At 52.1% G+C, this 27,554-nt stretch overlaps 1 pseudogene across 1 annotated transcript in view; it reads right to left on the bottom strand.

Moving 5' to 3' along the window:
- Nucleotides 1-27,554, bottom strand: part of LOC116951925 (F-BAR domain only protein 2-like) — a 101,328-nt pseudogene that overhangs the window by 12,352 nt on the left and 61,422 nt on the right. Inside the window, exons 14-22 of the transcript XR_012946866.1 lie at nt 25,783-26,035; nt 24,298-24,309; nt 17,037-17,064; nt 16,300-16,351; nt 12,318-12,409; nt 11,412-11,708; nt 10,173-10,433; nt 9,560-9,687; nt 8,761-8,866 (exon numbers count right to left, since the gene is read on the bottom strand). The product of XR_012946866.1 is annotated as an F-BAR domain only protein 2-like (transcript). The remainder of the gene's footprint in view (nt 1-8,760; nt 8,867-9,559; nt 9,688-10,172; nt 10,434-11,411; nt 11,709-12,317; nt 12,410-16,299; nt 16,352-17,036; nt 17,065-24,297; nt 24,310-25,782; nt 26,036-27,554) is intronic.

Genomic DNA, 27,554 nt, shown 5'->3' on the forward strand with positions numbered 1-27,554 from the left:
AACATTGCTTTTAAAAATGTGACGACAGTTTAAATTCGCGCAGCAACGCGGTTGCTCTGCTCTGGTGTGATTTATATTTCCCCGCTGCGTTTCTGTTTAATTCCTCTTTTGCCGATTTTCGGACGCGGGGTCAACTCGTGCAGCATCAAAGAGCGTGCGTCGCCCTCGCGAGCTCTCCCCTCGTCACACGCAAAAAAAAAACTAAATCCCCTTCCCTACCCCACCTCGGGTACATCTGGGAGCCGCTGCGACCCTTCGTTTTAATGAGAACCACAATGTTGGCGGGACCCGGATCGCCTCTTATGCATCCCCACAGAACGAAACTCAAGCCCATGGGCAGCGATCTCTGGGCCTTCTCTCACGTGACACCCGCACAGTGGAACTCTCTGGGCCTTCAGTCACGTGACACCCGCACTGTGAGACTCTCTGGGCCTTCACTCACGTGACACCCGCACTGTGGAACTCTCTGGGCCTTCACTCACGTGACTCTCTGGGCCTTCACTCACATGACACCCGCACTGTAGAACTCTCTGGGCCTTCACTCACGTGACACCCGCACTGTGGGACTCTGGGCCTTCACTCACGTGACACCCGCACTGTGGAACTCTCTCGGCCTTCACTCACGTGACACCCGCACTGTGAGACTCTCTGGGCCTTCACTCACGTGACACCCGCACTGTGGAACTCTCTGGGCCTTCACTCACGTGACTCTCTGGGCCTTCACTCACGTGACACCCGCACTGTGAGACTCTCTGGGCCTTCACTCACGTGACACCCGCACTGTGGAACTCTCTGGGCCTTCACTCACGTGACTCTCTGGGCCTTCACTCACGTGACACCCGCACTGTAGAACTCTCTGGGCCTTCACTCACGTGACACCCGCACTGTGGGACTCTGGGCCTTCACTCACGTGACACCCGCACTGTGGAACTCTCTCGGCCTTCACTCACGTGACACCCGCACTGTGAGACTCTCTGGGCCTTCACTCACGTGACACCCCCACTGTGGGACTCTCTGGGCCTTCACTCACGTGACACCCCCACTGTGGGACTCTCTGGGCCTTCACTCACGTGACACCCGCACTGTGGAACTCTCTGGGTCTTCACTCACGTGACACCCGCACTGTGGATCCTGGGCCTTCACTCACGTGACACCCGCACTGTGGAACTCTCCGCCGGAGGCTCTCAGGGAGTCTGGTTCAGGTGGGAAGGACCACAAACTAAACACCCCCCCCCCCCAAAACCCTACCTGTTGACGGCAGGGCGTGGGCCCGACCGCTACCGATGAGGAGGCTTGTGTGTACGAGCGTGCGTACGTGCGAGTGTGTACGTGAATGCGTGTGTACGTGCGTGTATGTACATGCGTGTGTGTACGTGAGTACGTGCGAGCGTGTGTACGTGTGTGTGTACATGCGTGTGTACGTACGTGTGCGTACATACGAGTGTACGTACGTGTATGTACGTACGTGTGTGAACGAGCGCGCGATTGCGTGGGTTCCCGCGCGTCCGTGCACACGTGTATTTGCGCGTGCGAGGGCGTGCATGCATGTCGTGCACAACGTGTGGTGAACATGCAAGTGGGATGTGTGTGTGTGTGACAACATGTCCGGCAAAACAACCCCCTACCTCCTCGCGGTGCCGGACGGGCAACTCTGTCGTGGACAGTGCTGTGGGGGGAGGTCCAATTTCGATTGGCTCCTCCCCTCATGGCATCTGTGTCCACCACAGGGGCTAAACGGGGGCTCTGGACGGGTGCGAGGGGCTGGTAACCCCTCCACCTTCAATTAATTACCACTAAACTACAACTGAAATATATAACTAATAAGCTTGTGCCGGAGGCCCCAGGGGGCCAGGCGTCTATGACGTCTCCTGGCCAAACCCCAATTGGCGGTGCCAGGAGATTGAATATCTACCCTCGGGGCTCCTCCAGAAACAACGAAAAACCACTACGGGTGGCCACGTGGAATGTTCGAACGCTCACTGCGGAGGAGAAGCTGCCACTCCTCTGTCGGGAGCTGGACCGGTACCGCCTGGATCTCTGCGGAATTCAGGAGGTTCGGTGGACCGGTTCTGGCTCCTGCCACCATGAGGGGTGGACAGTCGTCTACTCGGGGCAGCAGACTGCCAAACAACAGGGTGTGGCTCTTCTTTTGAACAAAAGAATGAAGGGGGTGTGGGAGCGTGGCGGTGAGGTGTGGGAAGCTGTAAGCCCCAGGCTACTTTGGGCTCGCCTTCCCATCAACCGGAGGCGAGGAATGGTGGTCGTGGTTACTTATGCCTCCACCGAACATGAACATCCGTGGAGGGATGCAGGCAAAGCCGATGAGTCAGATGCCTTCTATGACCTCCTGTCACAGGTGCTGGCTAAAGTGGCCCCTCGGGATAGAGTCATCATGTTGGGTGACTTCAATGCCCGAGTTGGTCATGATGCTGGCACCTGGTCTGGAGTGATTGGAGGGCATGGGCCAGATCAGCTCAATAACAACGGTAGGAGGCTGCTAGATTTTTGTGCAGCCCATGGGCTTGTAATTTACCAACACGCTGTTCCGGCATCGGCGCATCCACACAACATCATGGATGCATGCCGGGTCCAAGCAAGAACATCTGCTGGACTACATAGTGAGGGACCAGCGGATGCGAGCCCATGTACTTGACACCAGGACCTACCGTGGAGCTGATCTGCCCTCTGACCATCGACTAGTCATCAGTAAGATGCGCTTGCCATTCTTCCACTCCGGTGGTGGGTGTACACCCAGGACCCCATTCCAACCTAAAGTGGCCTGGTCTCAGTTATCGGATGAAAGTTGCAAGCGAGAATTTCATCATCGCTTGCGGCTGGGATTGGCCTCGTCCCCGACTCCTCCCGATGTCGAGGTTAAATGGGCGAGGTTTAGGACTGTGACTCATGCAGCTGCAATGGCTGCTTTGGGTACGCGGTCCAGACCTCCCCAGAGACCCTAGCTGACAGAGGAGGTGTTCAGGATGGTTGAGAAAAAGCGACAGGCCCACTGTCATCGGCTACAGAATCCCACGTCAGAGAATGAGGAGGCTTACCGCAGCATTCGTTCATAGGTTCGGAGAGCCGTGAGGTGCTGCAAGGATGGGTGGTGATCGCGGGTTGCTGAGGAGATGGAGTCTGCCTCAGTGGCCCGTGATCCCAAATCTCTATTTAACTCCATCAAAAAAGTAACCTGCAGCGTCACACCTATTACCATCATTAGGGGAAAAAACGGTGATCCAATCTCCGACCCCCAGGAACAGGTTTGCAGATTTGCTGAGCATTTCTGTGAGCTCCTGGGGGAGGGAAAATCCCTCAGCCAGGAAAAAATCGTGGCACAAAGTGAGGATGACCCTGCTGAGGCTGCGGTGCCTCAAATATTGGAAGAAGTCACCCCCTGTGAGTGGCTGGCTGAAGTGCCATCTGTTGAGGAAGTACTGAATGCAATCCGGAGTCTGAGACCAGGAAAGGCAGCGGGCAGAGATGATCTCCCAAGCAAAATGCTGAGGGAGGGTGGCGTTTGTGCAGACTACCCTATATGACATCATAACAACAATATGGACCACTGGACAGGTTCCGCAGGATTGGAAGGATGCCCTGGTGGTCCCCCTTTTTAAGAAGGAGGACCGCACAGACTGTAACAACTACAGGGGCATTTCACTCCTCAGTGTGCCGGGAAAGGTCCTGGCAAGGATTATTCATCATCGCCTTGCCAGGCACGCTGAGGAGAGGCTTGCGGAGCCCCAATGCGGTTTCAGGAAAGGGCGGTCCTGCACAGATGCCATATTTTCTGTCCGTCTGCTACAGCAGAGGTGTATGGAATTCCAACAAGGCCTACATCTCTGCTTTATTGACTTGGTCAAGGCCTATGATACCATCAGTAGGCCTGGGCTCTGGGTTGTTCTTCGTGCTTTTGGAGTACCTGACCCTCTGCTCACCATCATTAAGGACCTTCATGATGGTGAGCGGGCCCGGGTAAAACTACGTGGTCGGGAGTCAGAGCCATTCCCTGTACATCTTGGGGTGCGACAGGGATGTCCTCTGGCACCCACATTATTTAACATCTATTTTGACCACGTAGTTCGTGAAGCCTTCAATAGCTGTACCGGGGGAATCTCCATATGGTACAGATATAATGGGAGGCTGATCGATGCCCGGGTGCGGTCAAGGGATGGCTCCCTATTGCTAAACCATGTTATGTATGCCGATGATTTGGTAATAGCTGCTCATTCAGAGGAGGAGTTGGAGACACTGCTGCTGAGACTGGAGCGTGCCACTTAGAGGTGGGGCCTTACCATCAGCCCCACCAAAACTAAGCACCTGCCTGGGTATTTTGTACCATCGGACACTACACCCCCACAACTCCCAATCAGTGATGAGGCAGTTGTGGAGCGAGTGGAGAGTTTCCCATACCTGGGCAGTGTGCTTATGACCGGCTCCAGTTTAACAGCAGAGGTCTCACTCCGAATCAGTCGAGCGGCAATATCTTTTCATCGGTTGCGTAACGCTGTGTGGAAGCTACCTGGTCTGTCGCTCCGCACTAAGCTTCAGGTCTTCTCGGCCACGGTCATTCCCTCCCTTCTTTACGCTTGCGAAACGTGGACCCCCCTAATGGAACATCTTCGCCGGTTAGAAACATTTAGGCTGGCCTGCCTATGATCCATCCTGGGTTCAACCAGACTGGATTATGTGAGGAGCTCACAAATCCTTGAAAGATCTGGGCAAGGTCCCATCGGTGAGCTCCTCCGGCCGGCAAGGCTGCGATGGCTGGGTCATGTAGCCCGCATGCCCAGCCACCGCATGCCGAAACAGCTTTTGTTCAGCCGGATTGAGGGGGCTAAACGGACGCGGCACGGGCTAGAGAAGAGATGGAGTGATGTGGTACAAGAGGACGTGGAGCTGAGTGGACTTGCCGATGACTGGTACCAGCGGTGTCAAGATCGGCCTCTGTGGAGGAGGCTCGTGAAGGACGCTACTGGGCAGTTGGAGGCAGTCGCCCTCCAACAACAACGGAGGGCGGAGGAGCGACGCTCACAACAACGAGCGGAGCGCCGGGTGGCTAAAGCACAGCAGGTTGGCACAGTAGGGGGCACAGGTGCTGCATCAGCCAGTCATCTCAGTCAGTCGACCCGTGGCACCTGGGTCTGCCCCGTCACCTCCTGCCAGCGGGCGTTCGACACTTCACGTGGGCTCAGGGTGCACATAGCCTGGCACAAGCGTCGTGGTGACGCCACCGCCACTTAGTGGTGAATGGCGGTTGTTATTGTGTAAAACCCACAGGGAGCGGGGGGTAAAATTATTTTTTGAAAATTAGGTGGAGTCAAAACTAAATTGCGCACGCGATGTACAATACGAGCCCGGGGTCAAAACAACATTACTCGGAGTTCAGCGTTACTCGGAGTTCAGCGTGTTCGTGTGCCGATCTCGGTCACGCCACCTGGCCCTATTCAGCCGCCCGTTAAAACTGAAGCCCCGCCAGTTTAGAGAGAATCCCTCAGTATTCTAAACTAAAAAAAAAAACTTTATTTTTTTATTTTTCCCTGGTAAGGCAGCACCTGCACTGTGGGCTATTTGTTTCAGAACCGACCCATCGCAGATGATAGCTCAGCAAAGTGGCTTATCGCGTGGACTTGTATAGCAGCCCAATACTCCAAACGCACGGGGGGGGGGGGGGGGGCAGAGGCAGAGCCGGTTAGCACGGTTGTGCTAAAGTTCAATATACATAAAAACTATAAACTGTATCTCCTTGGTTATTTCGGTAAAGTCACGTAGAAGGGAAATAATAAAAGAATACAAATAAAACATAATAAAATATAATTCTCACGACGTTTCGGCCACAACACAAGCAGCCGTCCTCAGGTGATGAAACAGGACTGTCGGAGCGCTGTCTTTCCGACAGTTCCGACGTTATTTTATTATTTCCCTTCTACGTGGTGACTTTACCGAACGAACCAAGAAGATGAATCCTTGCAGTCACGAAAGCTTTAAATCGAAATATAAACTGTATTTTATTTTTATTTTACCAGGTATTGCCCACTGAGCTATATAGCTTATCTTTCAGAAGCGACCTGGCTATCACAAATGATAGCTCAATTAAGTGGTGGCTTGTCACCATGTGGAAATGTATAAATGTGGAGGGAAAGACCAGAGAGCCTGGAGAAAAAGCCTCGCGGCCACAGGGAGCACACGCAGACTCAAAATATACAGCAGGCGTTAGGGTCGGGATCGAACCCACGACCTCCCGTATACCAGGGGAGATAGTTAACATCTCCTAGCATAGTCGTGGTACATGAATAATAATAATAATAATGATCACCACAGCTTGAATAAGCGCCTTTCATGAAAATCTCGAAGCAGCTTTGCATCAATGGCAATTGGGGTGGGGTGGGGTTGAGTAAAAAGTGGGCGAGTGAAAAAAATGGGAAACGCCTTCTAAAGGGGGCAACAACGTCTTTCGGCGAAAAACGCACTGAAGATCCCAAACTGGAACTGGACTCCCTTGTCAGCCCCTGTCAGCCCTTGTCAGCCCTTGTCAGCCCTTGTCAGCCCTTCGTCGGAGGGTTCCACGGCGCAGGCGCATCGTGGAATCGAAGGCCCAGATATCGCCCCCCACGGACGGTAACATCGTTCTTCGCTCATTGTCAGAGGTGGGGGGGGGCACTTTCGCCGATAAAACATCGTCAGTGCGAGGGCCACCACGCATTTGAAACCATCGGCGTTTGGCAGCATCACGACGACAATAGGGTGCCATCAGGGGCCGCACTAAAGGCCATCAGGAGCCCTACTAAAGGCCATCAGGGGCCGCCCTAAAGGCCACAAGGGGCCGCACTAAAGGCCATCAGGGGCCGCACTAAAGGCCACCAGGGGCCCTACTAAAGGCTACCAGGGGCCGCACTAAGGGCCATCAGGGGCCGCACTACAGGCCACCAGGGGCCTCACTACAGGCCACCAGGGGCCCTACTAAAGACCACCAGGGGCCGCACTAAAGGCCACCAGGGGCCCTACTAAAGGCCATCAGGAGTCGCACTAAAGGCCACCAGGGGCCCTACTAAAGACCATCAGGGGCCGCACTAAAGACCACCAGGGGCCGCACTAAAGGCCACCAGGGGCCCTACTAAAGGCCACCAGGGGCCCTACTAAAGGCCACCAGGGGCCCTACTAAAGGCCATCAGGGGCCTTGCAATGAAGAACGCTGGGTTCGAGGCACAGACGCAGAGATAAAGAGGCAGAGGGGATCCCAAGCAACCTGAGTGTAGGGACAGAGTGGAACGGGTTGCACAGCTGTTGACGGTTTACGCTAAAAGTAATAAATATTGGAGAGTGTTGATCCAAAAAAACTGAAACTTCACTTGTGAAAGGCGCCTCATGAGGACACATTATTATTATTATTCGTATTACAGTAACACCCCCGGTTTAGGTCGGGGATGCCTTCCTGAAAGGTGCGACGGTGAATATCGAAACGACGTCAATCAAAGCGATTTACAGGGTAGTAAGAAGGTAGTGGAGGCGAAGGCTGAGAGGCCACAGATGGTCGACGATGCTGTCAGCGATGTAGGTGTGTGTTGAGGAGATGCACATCTTGTTAATAAAGTGACGACGTGTTTGCGAAACGACGTTAAAGGGGGAGACGTGCATCAGGGTGTTACTGTATTTTTGTACAGTGGCACCCATCCTGGGATTTAGTACGGTGCAAAAGAAGTTCAGCGCGTGTACCGAATCAGCAAATCGGGGCGAGAATAATCGAGCAACACGAGAGCAAAGCGCCAGACGAATTTAAGATGCGCAAAATGAGTTTCAATTGCTTGGGGTGGTAAAAATATAAATGGACAAAATATTAAAGTGCGCTGGTGTAGATGGCGGTACCAGATCGGCATTGTACTTTGGGAGCAGGAAGTGTGCCGGGTGGGAGCAGGAAGTGTGCCGAGTGGGAGCAGGAAGTGTGCCAGGTGGGAGCAGGAAGTGTGCCGGGTGGGAGCAAGAAGTGTGCCGGGTGGGAGCAGGAAGTGTGCCGGGTGGGAGCAGGAAGTGTGCCCGGTGGGAGCAGGAAGTGTGCCGAGTGGGAGCAGGAAGTGTGCCGGGTGGGAGCAGGAAGTGTGCCTGGTGGGAGCAGGAAGTGTGCCGGGTGGGAGCAGGAAGTGTGCCGGGTGGGAGCAGGAAGTGTGCCCGGTGGGAGCAGGAAGTGTGCCGAGTGGGAGCAGGAAGTGTGCCGGGTGGGAGCAGGAAGTGTGCCGGGTGGGAGCAGGAAGTGTGCCTGGTGGGAGCAGGAAGTGTGCCGGGTGGGAGCAGGAAGTGTGCCGAGTGGGAGCAGGAAGTGTGCCGAGTGGGAGCAGGAAGTGTGCCGGGTGGGAGCAGGAAGTGTGCCGGGTGGGAGCAGGAAGTGTGCCCGGTGGGAGCAGGATGTGCTTGTGTGCATCCTCACATGCGTGTCTGCACGTGGTCAATAAGCGATCACATGGCCTCGCTCTTATTGCAGAGGTTCGAGTCCAGCGGCGGCCCTGATTATTACTGCGGTACTCACCGTGATACCGTACAACGCGCAGTCTGCGTCGCTCACAGTGGACGTTTAAGATCCCGTGATGCCGTTCGCGAAGAGGAGGCCCGCCGTCGTGCGTGCCGTCGTCACGATCAAAATTTGCCAAATTTGAAACTTGCCCATAATATACTCAGCTGAAATTGCAGTATTGTCTCTTTAGCAATCAGCACCCTCTATTGGCAGATCGGCGGGGCGTGCGGGTGTGTAGGCGTGTGGGCGTGTGGTCTCACCGACGGTGGGAGTGGTGGCGTTGCTGGCAGACGCGTTGGAGGAGATGGATGAGGTGCTTTCGGCCCTGGCGAGGGGTGCGAGCCCAGGGGGGGGACTGAACGGGCGCTGCTCGCAAACACAAAAGACAAAGATCCTCCGTATCACCTGAACAGACTGTTGGGGCAAGTGCTGTTAGTGGAAGAGCACCTACGAAGGCCGGTACGGCGCACGAGCGGGACGGGTGGCCAGCACCATGCTCGACCGCCTTTGTCTCCCGAGTGGTGATCTTTATGCACCGCACCAGGTACTCATTTGAGGCCGAGTCGACCGGTTCAGAAAATCGTCATCGGTGTTGGCCGTGAGCGGGAATAGAACTCAGGTCGCCGGGTTAGTAGGGCAATCCGCTCCTCATACGCACGTACAATACGTATGTACGCGCGCAGAGTACGTACGTACCTGCGCACAGTACGTGCGCACGTACCTACGTACTGTGCGCACGTACGTACGTACTGTGCGCACAGTACGTAGGTACGTGCGCACAGTACGTAGGTACGTGCGCACAGTACGTACGTACGTGCGCACAGTACATACGTACGTGCGCACAGTACGTACGTACGTGCGCACAGTACGTACGTACGTGCGCACAGTACGTACGTACGTGCGCACAGTACGTACGTACGTGCGCACAGTACGTACGTACGTGCGCACAGTACGTACGTACGCACAATCTCTAACACTGTCGCCTGTTATATATATAATTTTATCCCACAGTGGTGTTGGCGAACGTGTTGAGTTCGGGGTTACATTCTGCCCGGTTACCTTCTGAATGTCAGAGTAGAGCTTTGTGGGCGGGATCTTCTGCCTGATTGACAGGGGGAGGGGCGAGGCCGGGGCGGAGTCCGCCATGGTGGGCGGAGCCACGGGAGACTGCACCACGATCTGGGGCTCTATGCACACGCACAGACACACACACGCATTTACATACACACGTATACAGACAGGCATATGCAAACACGCGCGTTTACATACACACGCGTATACTGAGACCCGCGTATACATATGTAATGGCATGATGACACCTGCTGGTTAGAAAAGGGAAGCACAGATACAGGCACCGCTAAAACAACGCCCAACCCGAAAGACAGAGGTATCTGGGCCAAAGGTAATGGGCGGGGCTGGCCGGGATGCTCCGGAACCCGCGTGAAGGTTCCACGTTGACTACCTCACCTGCAGACCAGGTGAGGTAGTCAACATCCCCGAGCCATCGTGGCACCCCCCTCCCTCCCTCCCTCCCTCCCTCCCTCCCTCCCTCTCGAGAGAGATCCGTCTAGTGGAGGACCTTCTGCCAGCCGTGGCATGAGCAGCCAATCGCAGGGCTGCGCCTTCACCCCTCACTCCCAGGACCATTCCTCCGTCGGCAAACGCGGCCCACCGGCGGTCGTGGGCGCGGAGTCTCTCGTGGGCACGCCCGGCTCTGCCGCCAGCGCCGGCGCCGCCGTTCCCTCCGCGCCGTCGGCCTCCCCGGGCGGCCGCGGTGAAGCCGCCGCGGCCGCCGGGCCCTCGGGGTTCGTGGCGACGCCGCCCACCGCCGGGGGTGTCTCCGCCTTCCCCTCCGGCTCACTGGGGGGCGCGCCAGGCTCCGCCGTTGATGTCCGCTGGGCCTCGTCGGGGGACGCGGGTTTGTCCAGGGCACCTGGTGGGGGTGGGGGGTCAGAAAAAAAGACAAAGATTCCCCACCTCCCTCTATAGCCTCGAAACACTCTCGAGGCAAGTGCCGTTTGGCGAGGCGGGCACGGCACACGACGAGGGAGGGGGGGGGGGTGGGTGGCGCCTGTCTATCGTATAATTGCAACATAAATCTTCCCCGCAGCTTAAGAATAAAAAAACAAAAGCGGGGGACACGTGGATTATTGGTGCGTCTGCACGCGAGGGCCATCGTATTCACTGTTGACCCCTTTCCCGTTGCGAGACGTCTGCAAGTTGCAGGGTGTGGGTGTCCCGTTCACCGCCGAATCTCGGAACGCGCGAGCGGCTCAGCGGTCATTTAATTTAGGCCATAGCGCCGTTATTTCTGAAGACATTGCACTCACCGCAGAAAACCGCACTCTGTGATAGCCGGCACCAAACTGTGCCACACGCCCTCCCGCATGGCCTTGTGGGAGCCTCAGTACCTGAAGACGTACCGATACAATTATTTGACATCAGGTTTTCACCGATTCCGTTCCAATGACGTACACGTGCGTCACTGGAATGGAAAAAGGTTAGTAAAAGCGGGTTTTTCTCGCAGCGGCTTCTGGCTGCCCATCGAACAAAGACGGTCACCGCATCGCGCACATTCGGATTCACGTCTGCGGCCGTCTGGAATGCTCTTCCTTCCGATATTAGGAAGGCACCAGAGCTATGCACTTTTAAGTTATCCAGAATGAAAACTAATTTCTTTAAAACTGCTTTTGTGTTTAGTTTGTTGTCCTTCTCGCGCACCTCCGATAAGCACGGTCGGCTACGTACGGTGCGAAAGAAGTTCAAAACACACACCGTACATACAAAGACTTTTGTCAACGGGACGGGCGACGGCGGCGGATAGGAAAGACTACCGATGGAGTGGCAGACAAAGAATAGAACGCGCCCGAGAGGAAGTCCAACGGAGGCGGAGCGTCATCACGTTCGTCACCTGCTTCGGTCTCCGTCGGCGTCTCGCTCGACCTCGTCGGCGCCTCGTCCCCGCCGAGGGAAGGCGCCCCCCCCCCCGCGGCCGTGATGATGGGGGCCTCCTGGGGGACACCGCCCCCCACCGCCACGGGAGACACCGGGGGACCGTCATCCTTGGGGGGCCTGTCCGGCGGCGGCGGCGGCGATGCTGGCGGGCGGGGAGGGGACCCCACCTGCGGGGGCGTTTGTTGGGTGGCCGTGCCCTCCGGGGGGGCTTGTGGAGGTCTGGGCCCCCAAATATCAGACTGGCTGTTGCCAGCTTCATCAGACAACAGGTGGACACAGGGAGGGGGTGGTGGTGGGGGTCACAAGACAAAAGACAATAATACACTGCAGGTGTCCCTCGCTTTGCGCAGGCGAACAGAGCGAAATCGCGTAGCACGGAGGGAATTAGCCACCCAACCCACGAGACAGCTGCCTGCCGAGTAGCGCGTACACTGCATAGACAATGCTGTCCCACGCCAGAATTTAAAACTGCGTAGCGTAGCGAATTTTTGGGTCGGATAAGGCAAGCCGCGTACATACAGCGTGAAATCGCACAAACCGAACCCGCACAGAGCGGGGGGAAACCTGTACAACGGAGATGCTGGCGTGCTGTTGTGGTTAGCCCACTGGAATGGCAGTCCACAGGCGCATAAATAATGGCCTTCATCATTATAGGAATGCAACGAACCCAAGAGGATGTGGACCTAGAGAGATGGAGCGACAAAATCATGGGGTGTGCAGGTGCTCGGTGGATCGCCACATCGCAGAGCCGTGAGAGGCGGCGATGGCCTGGGGGAGGCCTTCATCCAGCAGCGGATCGATCGTGGCCGACGACGGACGACGTGTTTGGTGCGGCACGTTCGCAGCGCTCGTCGTCACAAACCTTCCGTCGCGAAGACTTGCGGGATGGCCTCCAGGGGCGGCCCGAAGAGCGGGTCCGACGGGAAGAGCTGATTGGCCGCCACCGCGGCGACGCTGCGGCAACAGCATCGTGGGCGGGGGGGGCGGGGCGGGGGGGGGCGGGGGGCAGGCATAAGACGCGGAGGATGTAAACGTCAACAACGGTGGAAGAGAGAGCCGGAGCGAGACCGACGGCGAGGCCCAGTCGAGGCGCTTGCGGCGAGCGTCTCTGGGAGCGGCCGCGTCGCTTCGAGGAGGTCGTCCTGGCGGGACTCCAGACGCGAGAGCTGTCTGCGCGCGGCGCCAACGCCCAACGTGACGGCGCGGCGAGGAGGTTCGTGGTTCGACTCGGGCGGCCGCCCTGGTTATCACCACGGTGGTGTGTAGTAGCCGTAACGCGCAGCCGTCTGATTCGCGTTAAAAAGATCCCGTGACGTCACTGTTTTCCTTTCCTATTCCTTATTTTACCAGGCAAGGCCCCACTGAGCCACACCACCCCGCTGCAAGTGGGGGACGCTGGTCTTGGTTTCAAAAACTATTAAACCATTTCATTTGGTTCTTTCGGTAAAGTCACCACGTAGAATGAGAATAAAATAATAAGATGAAACAATAAAATTCTCACGGACGTTTCTGCCACAACACAAGTGGCCTTCTTCAGGTGAAAGGAGCAAACCTGTCGGGACGACAGGGCTACAATGAACGCTGCTAAGATTCGCAGCGTCTTTTAAGCTGGTTGAGAGAAGTGAGGCACCTTGACAAAGGGGTTTTACATATCAAACAGGAGAATTTAGCATTGAAACAGTTGAGGGATTAGCTTGTGACTGGTCACAGAAATAGCTGTGTTAAAGTCAAAGCCTACACATCCACAGAGGCACCTAGTGCATGGACACCAAAGGGGCTGCAACAACTCGACTATCATACAGTAAACCGATGTGGGAAAAAAAAATGTAAACCCCTTTGTCAAGGTGCCTCACTTCTCTCAACCAGCTTAAAAGACGCTGCAAATCTTAGAGGCATTCATTGTAGCTCTGTAGTCCCGACAGGTTTGTTCCTTTCACCTGAAGAAGGCCACTTGTGTTGTGGCCGAAACGTCGTGAGAATTTAATTGTTTTATTTTATTATTTTATTCCCATTCTACTTGGTGACTTTACCGAAAGAACCAAAGAAGATGAATCCTTGCAGTCACGAAAGCTTTAAATCGAAATGTTAAACCATTTTTTTAAAACTACTATTAAACTATTTTTATTTTACTACGTAAGGCCCATTGGAGCTATGTAGATCTCGTTCAGACGCGACCTGGCTATCGCAAATGATAGCTCAACGAAGTGGCTTGTCGTCACGTGGAATTTATAGCAGCCAAATACTCTCAACGCGTGACGTCGATTCTAGACGTGGAGGGGAAAACCGAAGGACCCGGAGAAAAATCCACTCCACTGTGGGGGGAGAGAGAGAGGGAGAAGTGAAAATTCCGAATATACAGCAGAGGCATCAAACCAACTTCCTCCTGCACACCAGGCGAGGTATTTAACATCTCGCATCTGCCCTCAGGTTTATCATAGTTCATAGTTTCATTTATTTGGTATAGCCCTGTGAGCCATTCGGCTCTTGAATCGGGTGCAACCGCAACAAACAAAAAACATGAACAAGAAAACATCTTAAAGTGATTTATCGTTTGTGGAATGCTTGTAACTCACCCTCCCCCACCGCTCTCGCGTTTTATACCGTGCTCCAGTTTCATAAAAAAAAAATATCCTGCCACATCATCCGCAAGAGTCGGCCTATTTGGAAAATCACACCGCAAATTACGTAGAAATTCGATTGCACACGGCAATCATGGGCCACCCTGCTCTGAGAAAACACTTGGCAGGACAGTCCTGCTAGGCTCTCTCCTGGGTAAACAGGCAAAATAAACAGTTTAACACGCGGTAAGAAGCTTGCGCGACCAATATTACTCACAATAAAAGGGTTTTTTTTTTGGGTTCGATCGCGTAAATATAATTGTCGCGTTAAACCCGCCACCACCCGACAGCCAATTCGTAAGCTTTGTCCCGTAAAGAAGAACGTGAGTACGAAGCATCACGGTACTAAAATTGTGAATGTTGTGGGTTTACTCTCCAACACAGTAGTGACTAATTTGCCACGTTCTGTTTACGTGGCAAACTTTACGAATTGGCTGTGTCGGGTGGTGGCGGGTTTAACGACACATTTATATATTTACGCGATCTAACCCACAACACCTTTATGAATAAGCAAAATAAGAATAATAACGTAAGCCCTACTGCTGGATGGTGGCCTCCCCATACCGTGCGAGTCAGCCATGGGAGTTGTTCGACCATGCTTCACCATGCTGGTCAGTCAGTGCAGGTTGGTGAAGTTCCTCTAAAAAGTCGGGAACGGTGGCGGAGCGGTCAGCGCTACGCTGCGCTACGAACCTGGCGAGCCGAGTTCGATTCCCTCTCACGGCCAACACCGGTGACGATTATCTGAAAACCGGTCCTGGGCCTCCCCTAGGTCGACTCAGCCTTCAAATGAGTACCTAGTGCGGTGTAAACATCGACACTGGGGAGACAAAGGCGGCCGGGCGTGTTGCTGGCCACCCACCCCCCCCCCCCCCCCACTCGTTTGCCGTGCCGGCCTTCATAGTTGCTCGCTAACAGCACTTGTCCTTACAGTCTGTTAAGGCTACACGGGGGATCTTTGTCTTTGTTGGTGGCGTTCCTGTCAAATGTGAGAGCCTTACGCAACTGCGTGGGCCGTTTTGGAGCGCGACTTCCCCATTTTAACGCAGACGTTGATCTTGCGCCATTGCCCTTTTTTCTCCACGCGAACCTACCCAACTCATCCTGCTCGCGCGATTGGCCCCCCGCCAAATCACGTGACTTCGCGCGCATAAGAACGAGCGACGAGGTCAACCGTAAACACGCGCGTGCCGCGTGCGCGTTCCATTTTTTGTTCTTGAAATATTTCTCCGTCCTCTTTAGCCCCCCCCCCCCCCCCAAACAAACACGACGTAATCTTGCCGTAAAGCGAAACGTTGGACTCTGTGCCGAACGGCACTGCGGCGCATGCCCGGCGGCGGAGAGCCGTACGGCACAAGGACGTTTCCAACCGCCGATTTTTAACAGCCGGCAAGCCGGACCAGCGACCCAGAGGGCGCCGGTGTGATTCCACGTTTCCGATGCGGCACGGCGGTCGATGGAACGGCGGAGCAAGATTTCTCAAATCCCCTCCGCCTATGTCCACCCGGCAGCGTCAATTAGTTCCCAGTTAGCCTGCGATTGGCGGCAGGCGACGTGCGCCGGTGGGCTAAAGTGTGCCTATTCCTAAACTATGAAGATTGTTTGTATTTTACCAGGGTAAGGCCCGCTGAGCTATACAGCTCGTTTTCAAAAGCGACCTGGCCACAAATCAGAGCTCAATGAAGTGGCTCATCATGTGGAAATTTATAGCAGCCAAATACTCTAAATACATTTTGATTTGAAGTTTTCGTGACTGCAGGAATTCATATTCTTGGTTCTTTCGGTAAAGTCACGTAGAAGGGAAACAATAAAATAATAAAAATATTAAAACAATAAAATTCTCACGACGTTTCGACTGCAACACAAGCAATCGTCATCAGGTGTGAAAACCACACCTGATGGCTTTACCGAAAGAACCAAGAATATACTCTAAATGCATGTTTAAAAATTTTAAGAAAAAACCGGAGGACCCCAAGAAAAATCCACACGGGGAGAGAGAGAGAGAGCGACGCGCAAACTCCAAATATACAGCAGCAGGTGTCAGGGTTGGGACCGAACCCGAGACCTCCTGCAGACCAGGCGAGGGATTTAACATCGCCTAGCCACCGCGGTGCGCTCCCACGTCTGGTCGACAACACGAGGAGGGTACGACCGGACGATAACGCGCCGGAGAGCGGCCGGGCAAAGGCGCAGGCGAGAGAGAGACGCCGGTAGGGAGTCACTCACGTGAGCGGCGGTGGGGTGGGCGTGGAGCGCCTCTGCCTCACGATGTCTTCGTCTGCGAATGAAACGCACGCGCGCGAGAGAGAGAGGAATCCGTCTCGTCAAAGCGGCCGGCTGGTAGCGTAGGTACGTGCGTATGTGCGTTGAACGTCTTTCGCACCGTACGTAGGCAACCGCGCGAATCGGAGGCGCGGGGGGGGGGGGGGGGGGGGAAGGTCAACTAAACACAACAAGTGGTTCTAAGGAAATGAGTTTGTCAATCTAGGTGACGATTTAAAAGTGCATAGCTCCAGTGGCTTCCTAATATCGGAAGGAAGCGCGTTCCAGACGGCCGCGGGAAGCGCATCTGAAAGCGCGCGTATTGCCTCGAAGAGACTGATTGGGGCAAGTGCAAGTAACGAGTAGCAGCGCCTTGTCAATCCAGTGCTGGATGAGGGCCTCGCGACACTGTGTTGGTCACGGGGGCTGTTGGACCATACTTCACCACGCTGGTCAGTGTGGGTTGGTGAAGGGGGAGTGTGGGTGGGTGGGTGGGTCGGTGGTCGACAGGAACGGTTCAGATTGCCACTAGCTACGGTTAGTGATAACCACTGCAGGGAATCGAACTCAGGGTAGCGTGTCAACACCACAGGGTAGCGTGTCAACACCATGGCACAGCGTGTGTGAGAAACGCGCGTGGAAGGATTTTGAAGGGTGAATTCAAGTGTGAAATCCAATTTTAGTGAACGTGAAACACTTACTGTGCGCTGCCCCTTTCTTGAATGCAACCTGCAAACAGAGTTGACACACGTTTAGGAATTAAACTAAAACTAGTTAAACTACACTATTTTGACTTTACCAGCTCAGGCCCACTGAGCTCTCTAGCGCTCTTTTTCAGCAGCGACTTGGCTATCACAAATGATAGCTCAACGAAGTCGCTCATCATCAAGTGGAAATTTACAGCAGCCAAATACTCTAAACGCCTGATGTTGATTCTAAATGTGGAGAGAGAAACCGGAAGACCTGAAGAAAAATCCACACGACCACGGGGAGAACATACAAACTCCAAATATACAGCAGCAGGCGTCAGGGTCAGGATCGAACCTACGACCTCCTGCATACCCTGGCGAGGTAATCATCATCTCGCCGCACAGACCGAGGCTTCTTAAGTGTAAACACAAGTAAGACAACAATAATAATTGCTGACCTGCCCATACTGGACATGTGTGAAAAAGAGCTTCATAGCTCATCGGATTCCTCGAGCCTCAATACATTCTGAACGTTTTAAACTTGCATATCCACACCACCACCGCTAAATATTCGCTCGATGTCAAACGGAGAGAGAGCATGGCTCAGAGGTGTGAGGAGGACGCCCAGACGGGCGGGGAAAACACCAGCCAGGCTGTGAACCAGCACCAACAATTGCCCAAGCTCTGCTGTCCTCTATATGTTTGTCGGACAATTCATGAGTGTTCATAAATGACAATTTATATCAGTGAACTACATAGTGGGCGAGCCTATGATCTTCTTCGTCTTTCGTACGGCGGCTGATGTAGATGCAGAGCAACGACTACAATTTCACATTCAGGTGGCCAAGCCCAGACAACCGTGTTAGCAGTAGCGGAGTTGTGGTATCGCTTCGAGGTCTCCTTCGTATTTGTAGATGGGGGCATTGCGTCGCTATGCGTTGTATGTTCTGTTCTGGATTGGCCATAGTCGCACACTACTACTGTTGATTTTAAAATTTTCCATTTGTGCACCATCAGGTATCCGCATCTACTGCCACGGTTTGTGCAGTGGATGCGGTTTAGGGTGGACCATGAGCTTCGTGGAAGATCAAACCCAGGGACCAGCCTGTATGATAACCTCAGTCTCCATCTCTAATGAACTGGCCTCTCTATTTACGTGCTGTGAAAAAGGACCGTTGCCCAAAACGTCGACTTTTATATATTTGTTTTCGATTGAAGGCCACACAGTGTGTGACCGATGAACAATGTTGAGACTGCTGTACGACAGGATGTTTCGCGATTACACCAATTCAATTTGTCCATTCGCGTCGATTCTCGTGCTCGCGATACATGCAATAGAATCGCACGCGTAAGAATCGAAATTTTTTTAATTGAATGCAAAGTACACGCTAACGTTACGTGATGGAATTATGGCATAAACATGGGTGCCACTGTGGCAAAATGTTAACTACCTCGTCTGGCATACAGTAGGTTGTGGGTTCGATCCCAACCCTGACTCCTGTATATTTTGAGTTTGCATGTCTCTCTCCCCGTGGTCGCGTGGATTTTTCTCCGGGTCTACCGATTTTTTTACTCCACATTTAGAAATATGCATTTAGAGTAATTGGCCGTTACCAATTTCCAAGCGATAAGCCGCTCCGTTGAGCTCTCATTTGTGACCAGTTCGCTTCTGAAAAAAGAGATGTATAGCTTGGCGGGCCTTAGCTGCTAATCTATAAATATTTTAGCATGTAACAAAGACAAAGATTCCCCTGTGGTCGTACAGACTGTCGGGGCAAGTGCTGTTTAGCGAGCACCTATCAAAGCTGGCACGGCACACGAGGGGGTTGGTGGCCAACACCACGCCTTTATCTCCACAGTGGCGATGTTTACACACCAAACTAGCCACTCACTTTGAGGCTGAGTCGACCTAGGGGAGGCCCATGACTGGTTTCAGATTATTGTCACTGGTGTGTGGTGGCGGAGACCAAGCTCGGCCACCTTTGTCTCCCCAGTGCTGTTGTTTATAGACCTCGACCAGGTTCATATTCTTGGTTCTTTCGAAAGAACCAAGAATATGAACCCCTGCATTCTCTAAAGAACCAATAATATAAACCCCTGAAGTCTCAAAAGAACCACGAATATGAACCCCTGCAGTCTATAAAGAACCACCAATATGAATCCCTGCAGTCTCTAAAGAACCAAGAATATGAATCCCTGCAGTCACGAAAGAACCAAGAATATGAACCCCTGCAGTCTCTAAAGAACCACGAATATGAATCCCTGCAGTCACGAAAGAATCAAGAATATGAATCCCTGTAGTATTGAAAGAACCAAGAATATGAACCCCTGCAGTAACGAAAGCTTTAAATTAAAACTCGACCAGGTTGCCAGGTCGGCATAGGGGAAAAGAACAGTAGTTTATCTTCTTTGGTTCTTTCGGTAAAGTCACGTAGAATGAGAATAAAATAATAAATTGATAAAATAAAATAACACAATAATATTCTCACGACGTTTCGGCCACAACACAAGCGGCCTTCATCAGGTGAAGGGAGCGAGACTGTCTGGTAGGACAGCGCTGGAGTGAGAGAGCCACGTTCAGATCACGGCTTTTTAAGCTGTGTGAGAGGAACAAAGAGCCTTGACGAAGGAATTAGCATAAAATTTTTTGCATTGAAATGGCTGAATGATTAGCTTGTGACTGGTCACAGAAATAGCTATGTTAAAAGTTAAAGCATACACATCCGCAGAGGCACCCATTGTTAAAAGGAATTAGCATAGAATTTAGCATTGAAATAGCTAAATTAAGGCATACACATCCGCAGAGGCACCCCTTGATAATGGGATTAGCATAGAATTTAGCATTGAAATGGCTGAGTGATTCGCTTGTAACTGCTACAGAAATAGTTACGTTGAAGTCAGAGCATACACATTCACCGAGGCACTTAGTACAAATCAAACAGGAGAATTTAGCATTGAAATAACTAGGCGAATTTAGCATTGAAATAACTGGGTGATTTGCTAGTGACTGGTCACAGAAATGACTACACATCTGAGCTATTCACAGTACTATATAGTGAACCAATAAAAACTAAAATATAAATTACCTTCATGTTATCAATAAACTCTATATTCTCCAATCAGCTAAGCTACCAACCATGAGTCGTTATATATCACAATGCTATATGGCGAAAAAATGGGTGGATTCTTACCCTCAAATTTCCGTACCACGGATAGCTACGGGCCCCGTTCAGACGGACGAGTTCGTCCATGGTCGGAATAGAGGAGGGGGAGAGAGACAGCTGCGAAGCCCTAGTATACTCCATGTTGTAAACCATACCATTAACCGTGGTGTGAGAGGTATTAAGAGGCAATGCTGGCGAAAGAGCTGCGGTCTGAAGGTCATCGTAAAATTACAATTAATTAAGAACAGAAATGATTTAACACATCTTTCCAGTGGTTACTAAGCTTGAATCCATCTTCTCGGTTGAAATTGTCTCTGTGCTTGTATATGTGAATGGCCTCATGAACGAATCTCTCATGGTAGCCAGTTGGTTTGCAAAGAACCTCCGTCTTGGAGAAGTCAATGTCATGTGAGCCCACTGAATTGTAACAGTGATCTGCCACGGCAGAGGAGTTCGTCTTACCGTGTTTCAAGTCTGCTTTATGTTCGCGGATGCGGTCCGAGATATGTCTTTTGGTTTCTCCAATGTAGCTACTACCACAGAGGCACTTTAGTTTGTAAACGCCCGGGTACTGTATGTCTGGAAGAGCATCTTTTACAGATGGAACTAAATCACGGATTTTGTGTACTGTGTTGAATCGGACCTGGATCTTGTGTTTATTCAGGATTTTGGAGATCTTTTTAGTGACCCCTGCAATGTAGGGTAAGGTGATGGTTTTGAGTGGCTCCACAAGAGGATCCTTCTTCATGACTGGAGTGATGGCTTTGCGGATTGTGTAGTCGGAGTAGCCATTAGCCCTGAGAGCCTGGTGTACGTGCTTGAGTTCACTGGTAATGTGTTCCTGGTCGGAAATGCATTGGGCTCTATGGTATAGAGTCTTGATGAGGCAGTTCTTCTGGGATGGATGGTGGTGGGAATCCGGTTTCAAGTAAGCATCTGTATGGGTAGCTTTCCTGTAGACAGAGTGGCTCATTGAACCATCATGTCTCCTTTTAATTAAGACATCCAGAAAGGGTAGTTTGCCATCTTTTTCGACCTCCATGGTAAATCTGATGGCTGGGTGTATGGAATTGATGTGGTCGCGGAATTGGTCTAGAGCAGGCTGGCCATGTGGCCAGATGACAAAGGTGTCATCAACGTACCTCTTCCATAAGGTCGGGCGTAGAGTGGCAGTCTGGATGGCGTCAGTTTCAAATTTTTCCATGAATACGTTGGCTACAACCGGAGATAGGGGGGAGCCCATTGGGGTGCCCTCAGTTTGTTTGTAGAAAGTTCCATTCCAGGTGAAGTATGTGTTGGTTAAGCAATGTCTCACCAGGGGGGGTACATCAGTATGCAGTCCTTGATGAACCAGGTCTTCAATGATAGCGATGGTGTCAGGTACCGGGACTTTGGTGAACAAGGACACCACATCAAAACTGACAAGCAGGTCGTTTGGGGACAGGGAAATGTCTTTGATTGTCGATACCAGGTGAGTAGAATTTAGTACCGCAGAGGTGGTTTTTCCAGTGAAAGGTCGCAGTATATCAGCCAGAAAACGTGCCAGTTTGTAGGTGGGGGAGCTGATAGTAGAGACGATGGGACGAAGGGGTGTATCTTCTTTGTGTATCTTTGGAAGGCCATATAATCTTGGTGGTCTGGCAGCAGAGGGTTTCAACAAGAACTGTTTGTTCTCATCAATTAATGCTGTTGAATCAGAGATAATTTTGTTCGTTTTGGTGACCAGGCTGTTGGTGGGGTCTCTTTTTATTTTTGTATAGCTGCCATCGTTGAGTAGTTCTTGAATTTTGTTGTTATATTCTGTTTTGTCCATGATGACAGTGGCATTGCCTTTGTCGGCTGAGAGAACGACAATCAGATTTACCATGGAGGTCGAAAAAGATGGCAAACTACCCTTTCTGGATGTCTTAATTAAAAGGAGACATGATGGTTCAATGAGCCACTCTGTCTACAGGAAAGCTACCCATACAGATGCTTACTTGAAACCGGATTCCCACCACCATCCATCCCAGAAGAACTGCCTCATCAAGACTCTATACCATAGAGCCCAATGCATTTCCGACCAGGAACACATTACCAGTGAACTCAAGCACGTACACCAGGCTCTCAGGGCTAATGGCTACTCCGACTACACAATCCGCAAAGCCATCACTCCAGTCATGAAGAAGGATCCTCTTGTGGAGCCACTCAAAACCATCACCTTACCCTACATTGCAGGGGTCACTAAAAAGATCTCCAAAATCCTGAATAAACACAAGATCCAGGTCCGATTCAACACAGTACACAAAATCCGTGATTTAGTTCCATCTGTAAAAGATGCTCTTCCAGACATACAGTACCCGGGCGTTTACAAACTAAAGTGCCTCTGTGGTAGTAGCTACATTGGAGAAACCAAAAGACATATCTCGGACCGCATCCGCGAACATAAAGCAGACTTGAAACACGGTAAGACGAACTCCTCTGCCGTGGCAGATCACTGTTACAATTCAGTGGGCTCACATGACATTGACTTCTCCAAGACGGAGGTTCTTTGCAAACCAACTGGCTACCATGAGAGATTCGTTCATGAGGCCATTCACATATACAAGCACAGAGACAATTTCAACCGAGAAGATGGATTCAAGCTTAGTAACCACTGGAAAGATGTGTTAAATCATTTCTGTTCTTAATTAATTGTAATTTTACGATGACCTTCAGACCGCAGCTCTTTCGCCAGCATTGCCTCTTAATACCTCTCACACCACGGTTAATGGTATGGTTTACAACATGGAGTATACTAGGGCTTCGCAGCTGTCTCTCTCCCCCTCCTCTATTCCGACCATGGACGAACTCGTCCGTCTGAACGGGGCCCGTAGCTATCCGTGGTACGGAAATTTGAGGGTAAGAATCCACCCATTTTTTCGCCATATAGCATTGTGATATATAACGACTCATGGTTGGTAGCTTAGCTGATTGGAGAATATAGAGTTTATTGATAACATGAAGGTAATTTATATTTTAGTTTTTATTGGTTCACTATATAGTACTGTGAATAGCTCAGATGTGTAGTCATTTCTGTGACCAGTCACTAGCAAATCACCCAGTTATTTCAATGCTAAATTCGCCTAGTTATTTCAATGCTAAATTCTCCTGTTTGATTTGTACTAAGTGCCTCGGTGAATGTGTATGCTCTGACTTCAACGTAACTATTTCTGTAGCAGTTACAAGCGAATCACTCAGCCATTTCAATGCTAAATTCTATGCTAATCCCATTATCAAGGGGTGCCTCTGCGGATGTGTATGCCTTAATTTAGCTATTTCAATGCTAAATTCTATGCTAATTCCTTTTAACAATGGGTGCCTCTGCGGATGTGTATGCTTTAACTTTTAACATAGCTATTTCTGTGACCAGTCACAAGCTAATCATTCAGCCATTTCAATGCAAAATTTTATGCTAATTCCTTCGTCAAGGCTCTTTGTTCCTCTCACACAGCTTAAAAAGCCGTGATCTGAACGTGGCTCTCTCACTCCAGCGCTGTCCTACCAGACAGTCTCGCTCCCTTCACCTGATGAAGGCCGCTTGTGTTGTGGCCGAAACGTCGTGAGAATATTATTGTGTTATTTTATTTTATCAATTTATTATTTTATTCTCATTCTACGTGACTTTACCGAAAGAACCAAAGAAGATGAATCATTGCAGTCACGAAAGCTTTAAATCGAAACAGTAGTTTAGCAGTAGTTTATTTTTAATTACCCTGTGCGCCAAGAAGCTCTGAAATCACGATAAAAAAACAACACCCATTCAAATATCAATCGCCTCCGACGTTAGCCGTCGCCGTACATCGAACCCAGGTCATGGTGGTTCAGATGGTGGCGCGCTAACCACTGTGCCACCACTCCCCAAATACCGCATATAAATATGCACTTACGGCAAAGACCCCACGTATCGTCTGTACAGACTTTTTTGGGCAAGTGCTGCGAGCTAGTAGCAGAACCTATGAAGGCCGACATGGCACACGATGGGGGGGGGGGTGGGTTGCCAGCACCAAGGCCGGCACCATACACACACACGCACACGCAAGCAGCACACACATGGGCACGTGTAGGCGAGCGCGAGCGAACAAACTCACCGGGTTGCGCCTCTGTGTTTAGACAACGAGCAACATAGAATGAACAGAAAACGGAGCGGCATTATTCACCCAGCTCACGGCGGCATATCATTTATCATGTATCCACAATGCACCGAGGCAGCGTGCAATCATCGTGTATTTCGCTTGGTGTTGCTGGATGGCCGGGGTGGCTCAGAGGTCAGAGTCAGAGGTCAGAGTTCAGAGAGCTGCCTGTGGTTAAACCGGCTTCTCGAGCACAGACAGGTCTCAACCCGGTCACAATTGTCCCCACCAAAACAACCCGGTCCCCCCCCCCCCCCTCAAATCTGGCTCGGCGCCCGATTTGACGACGATTTCAGCTCCGAGAATGAAAGATCTCGGCTCGAACGTCACGCGACGATCGCGCAACTCTCGGAGGCAGAGCGAGTGCGAAAATGATCGTCGCTTGCCGCGTAGAGCAGACGTCGCTGGAAGGGGTCGCGGAAGCAGTTCTGTGATATCCACTTCTGTGGCCATGTTCTCCAACAACGAATGGGGTTTTTACATTGCTCCGCGGGGAGCTCCGAATGGATTCTCCGTCACACGCGGTAAACGCGCGATTGGCGAGCGTCTGTGCAGGATTTCGACCCGTTACGTGAACCCCTTTGGCATTCATGTGACAGGTCACACCAGTGCTTCTTGCACAACGCTCGCGACCAAGGGTCGGGGAGTTTCTGTACCTCCCCTCCCTACGTCGCAGTGTGCGCTCTGGACCGGGCTCCTATTGAACAATAATAAACACACTAAAAATGAAGTCACTTCGGGCTTCTGCTGTGGGTCACGGACGAGCGCACGCCCGCGACCCACGCTTCGGAGACGAGGGACATCCACCCGCAGCGCGAGGGCACCGGCGCGCTGGCTCGGCTCGGATGCGCCAGTGGAAAAGGATTATTAGAAACAAGTCGGTCCAGCCCTGTCACGTCACCGTTAACCCTACCCACCCCCCTAGCCCCCACCCCCTACCCACCCTCCTAGCTCCCACCCCCTACCCACCCCCCTAGCCCCCACCCCCCTAGCCCCCACCCCCTACCCACCCTCCTAGCTCCCACCCCCATAGCTCCCACCCCCTACCCACCCCCCCATCCCCCACCCCCTACCCACCCCCCTAGCCCCCACCCCCTACCCACCCCCCTAGCCCCCACTCCCATGTCCCCCCCCCCCCATGCCCCCCCATACCCCCGCCCCCAGGCTTACCGGACTTCTCCTCTGTGGCAGCACGAGAGACAAAAACAACAAAGTCGCAATTAAAATCGGGGTTATAAAGATCCCCAAACCCGGTGAACCCACCACCACCACCACTCCGCGTGGCATCGACGTGCACCTAGCCTGGCGCAAGTGGCCGCGATGCAATCGCCGCCACTTCGTGCAAACTGACAGATGTTTGCTGTGGCAGCGCGCATTAGCGTGCGCCCGCATCCCGCGCGAGAGCGAGCGAGCGAGAGAGCGTGCGTGAGAGCGTGGGCTCACGGCAGGCGACGGCGGCAGGGCGATGTTGCAGATGGACGCCCTCAGCTCCTGCGCTGCCGCGGTGGGGTCGGGGCCCCCCACCGCCTCCTCGGGGGGCTTGATCTCCACGTAGAGGCGTCTCCTACGGCGGCGGCCGCCGCCACCCCCGCCGTCGCCGCCGCCGCCGCCGCCGCCGCCGCCCCCCCCGCCGGCTTTGCCCCCCCTGGCCTCCTCCTCCGAGTCGCTCGATGAGTAGAAGCAGTTCGTTTTGGGGTGTGCCGTGGGCGTCAAGGTGGGAACCGCGCGGTTCGATCGGACTCGAATTGCTGTAAAACCTTGGATTGCGAGCATGATTCGTTCCGGGAACGTGTTTGTAATCCAAAGCACTCGTATATCAAAGCACTCGTATATCAGTTGTGATCACGTGACGCTCGGCAGACAAAGCGTCTGTACGTACTACTCGTATTGCAAGACCTCGCTCGTTTATCAAATTAATATTTATTTTAAATTTTGCTCGTCTTGCAAGACACTCGCAGCCCAAGTTACTCGCAATCCAAGGTTTTACTTTGTTGTTGTCACTTTGTTACCGGAGGAGGAGTGCGATGAGCTACGAAGGTCTTTTTCACAGATGTCCGGTCGGGGGCACGGGGTCAGAACGTCAAAAGGCAAACACGTCAACTTAAAATATAAATATATACCCACGAATACAACTAAACTATTTATTTTATATTCTTGGTTCTTTCGGTAAAGTCACATAGAAGGGAAACAATAAAATAAAATATAAAACAATAAAATTCTCGTGACGTTTCGACTGCAACACAAGCAATCATCGTCAGGTGTGAAAACCACAGCAAGAATTTTTTAAATATTTTTATTATTTTATTGTTTCCCTTCTACGTGGTGACTTTACCGAAAGAACCAAGAATATGAATCCCTGCAGTCACGAAAGTTTTAAATCAATATTTATTTTATATTACCAGGTAAAGCCCACTTAGCAGTTAGCTTATTTTTCACAAGCGACCTGGCCAAACATGATCGCTCATTGAAAGCGAGGGAGATAAACCGCGCACCCTCTTTGGTGACACGCTCTTCCTTCCGATATTAGGATGCCGCTAGAGCTATGCACTTTGAAATCATCCAAATCGACAAACTCATTTCTGTAGTACCGCTCGTCATGTTTAGTCGTCCTTCCCCCACACTTCCGACGATGTACGCATGTTCAACTTCTTTCGCACCGTTCGTAGCCGACCGTTGCTAATCGGAGGTGCGGGGGGGGGGGGAGGTCAGAAAACGAAACACAAAAACATACATCGCTGCGAGAGGCCCCCCCTTCCTTGCCTGTAACGTCTGGCAGTTCACCTGCAGCATTGGTTCAGGCGACTGCGCTGATGAGGAGGCACCGCGTGTAGAAACGGGTCCAGGATCCTGCTTGCATTGAATCCACACCGTGTCAACCCACACGCTTCACCCCCTTATTCTTGTACAGGGAAAGTGAGTTTTCAGGTCCGTACGGCGTTACAGCCGTTTCAATGTGGGCACATTTTTAAAAAATACATATTTCTTTGTGTTTCTGCCTCGTGACGGAACTTTGTAGGATGAACGTTGAGATTTACAAGGGGCACGGGGTGACCAATAAGGTCTGAATTGGTCTGTAATAAGGTAGGCACCGATAAGGGGTTGACGGGTTCGCGATGAATGCTGCTAAAATTGCGCCCTCCCAGAATGGCCGTGCGTCGGGGCCCGACGTGCTGTGTCATTTTTTTTGTCTATACGCAGAGGCGGATTTGTGAAGG

Source organism: Petromyzon marinus, chromosome 44 (assembly GCF_048934315.1).
Source record: "Petromyzon marinus isolate PM22_M1 ecotype Great Lakes invasive population chromosome 44, UKy_Petmar_22M1.pri1.0, whole genome shotgun sequence".
In the NCBI taxonomy this organism is placed as follows: Eukaryota; Metazoa; Chordata; class Hyperoartia; order Petromyzontiformes; family Petromyzontidae; genus Petromyzon; species Petromyzon marinus.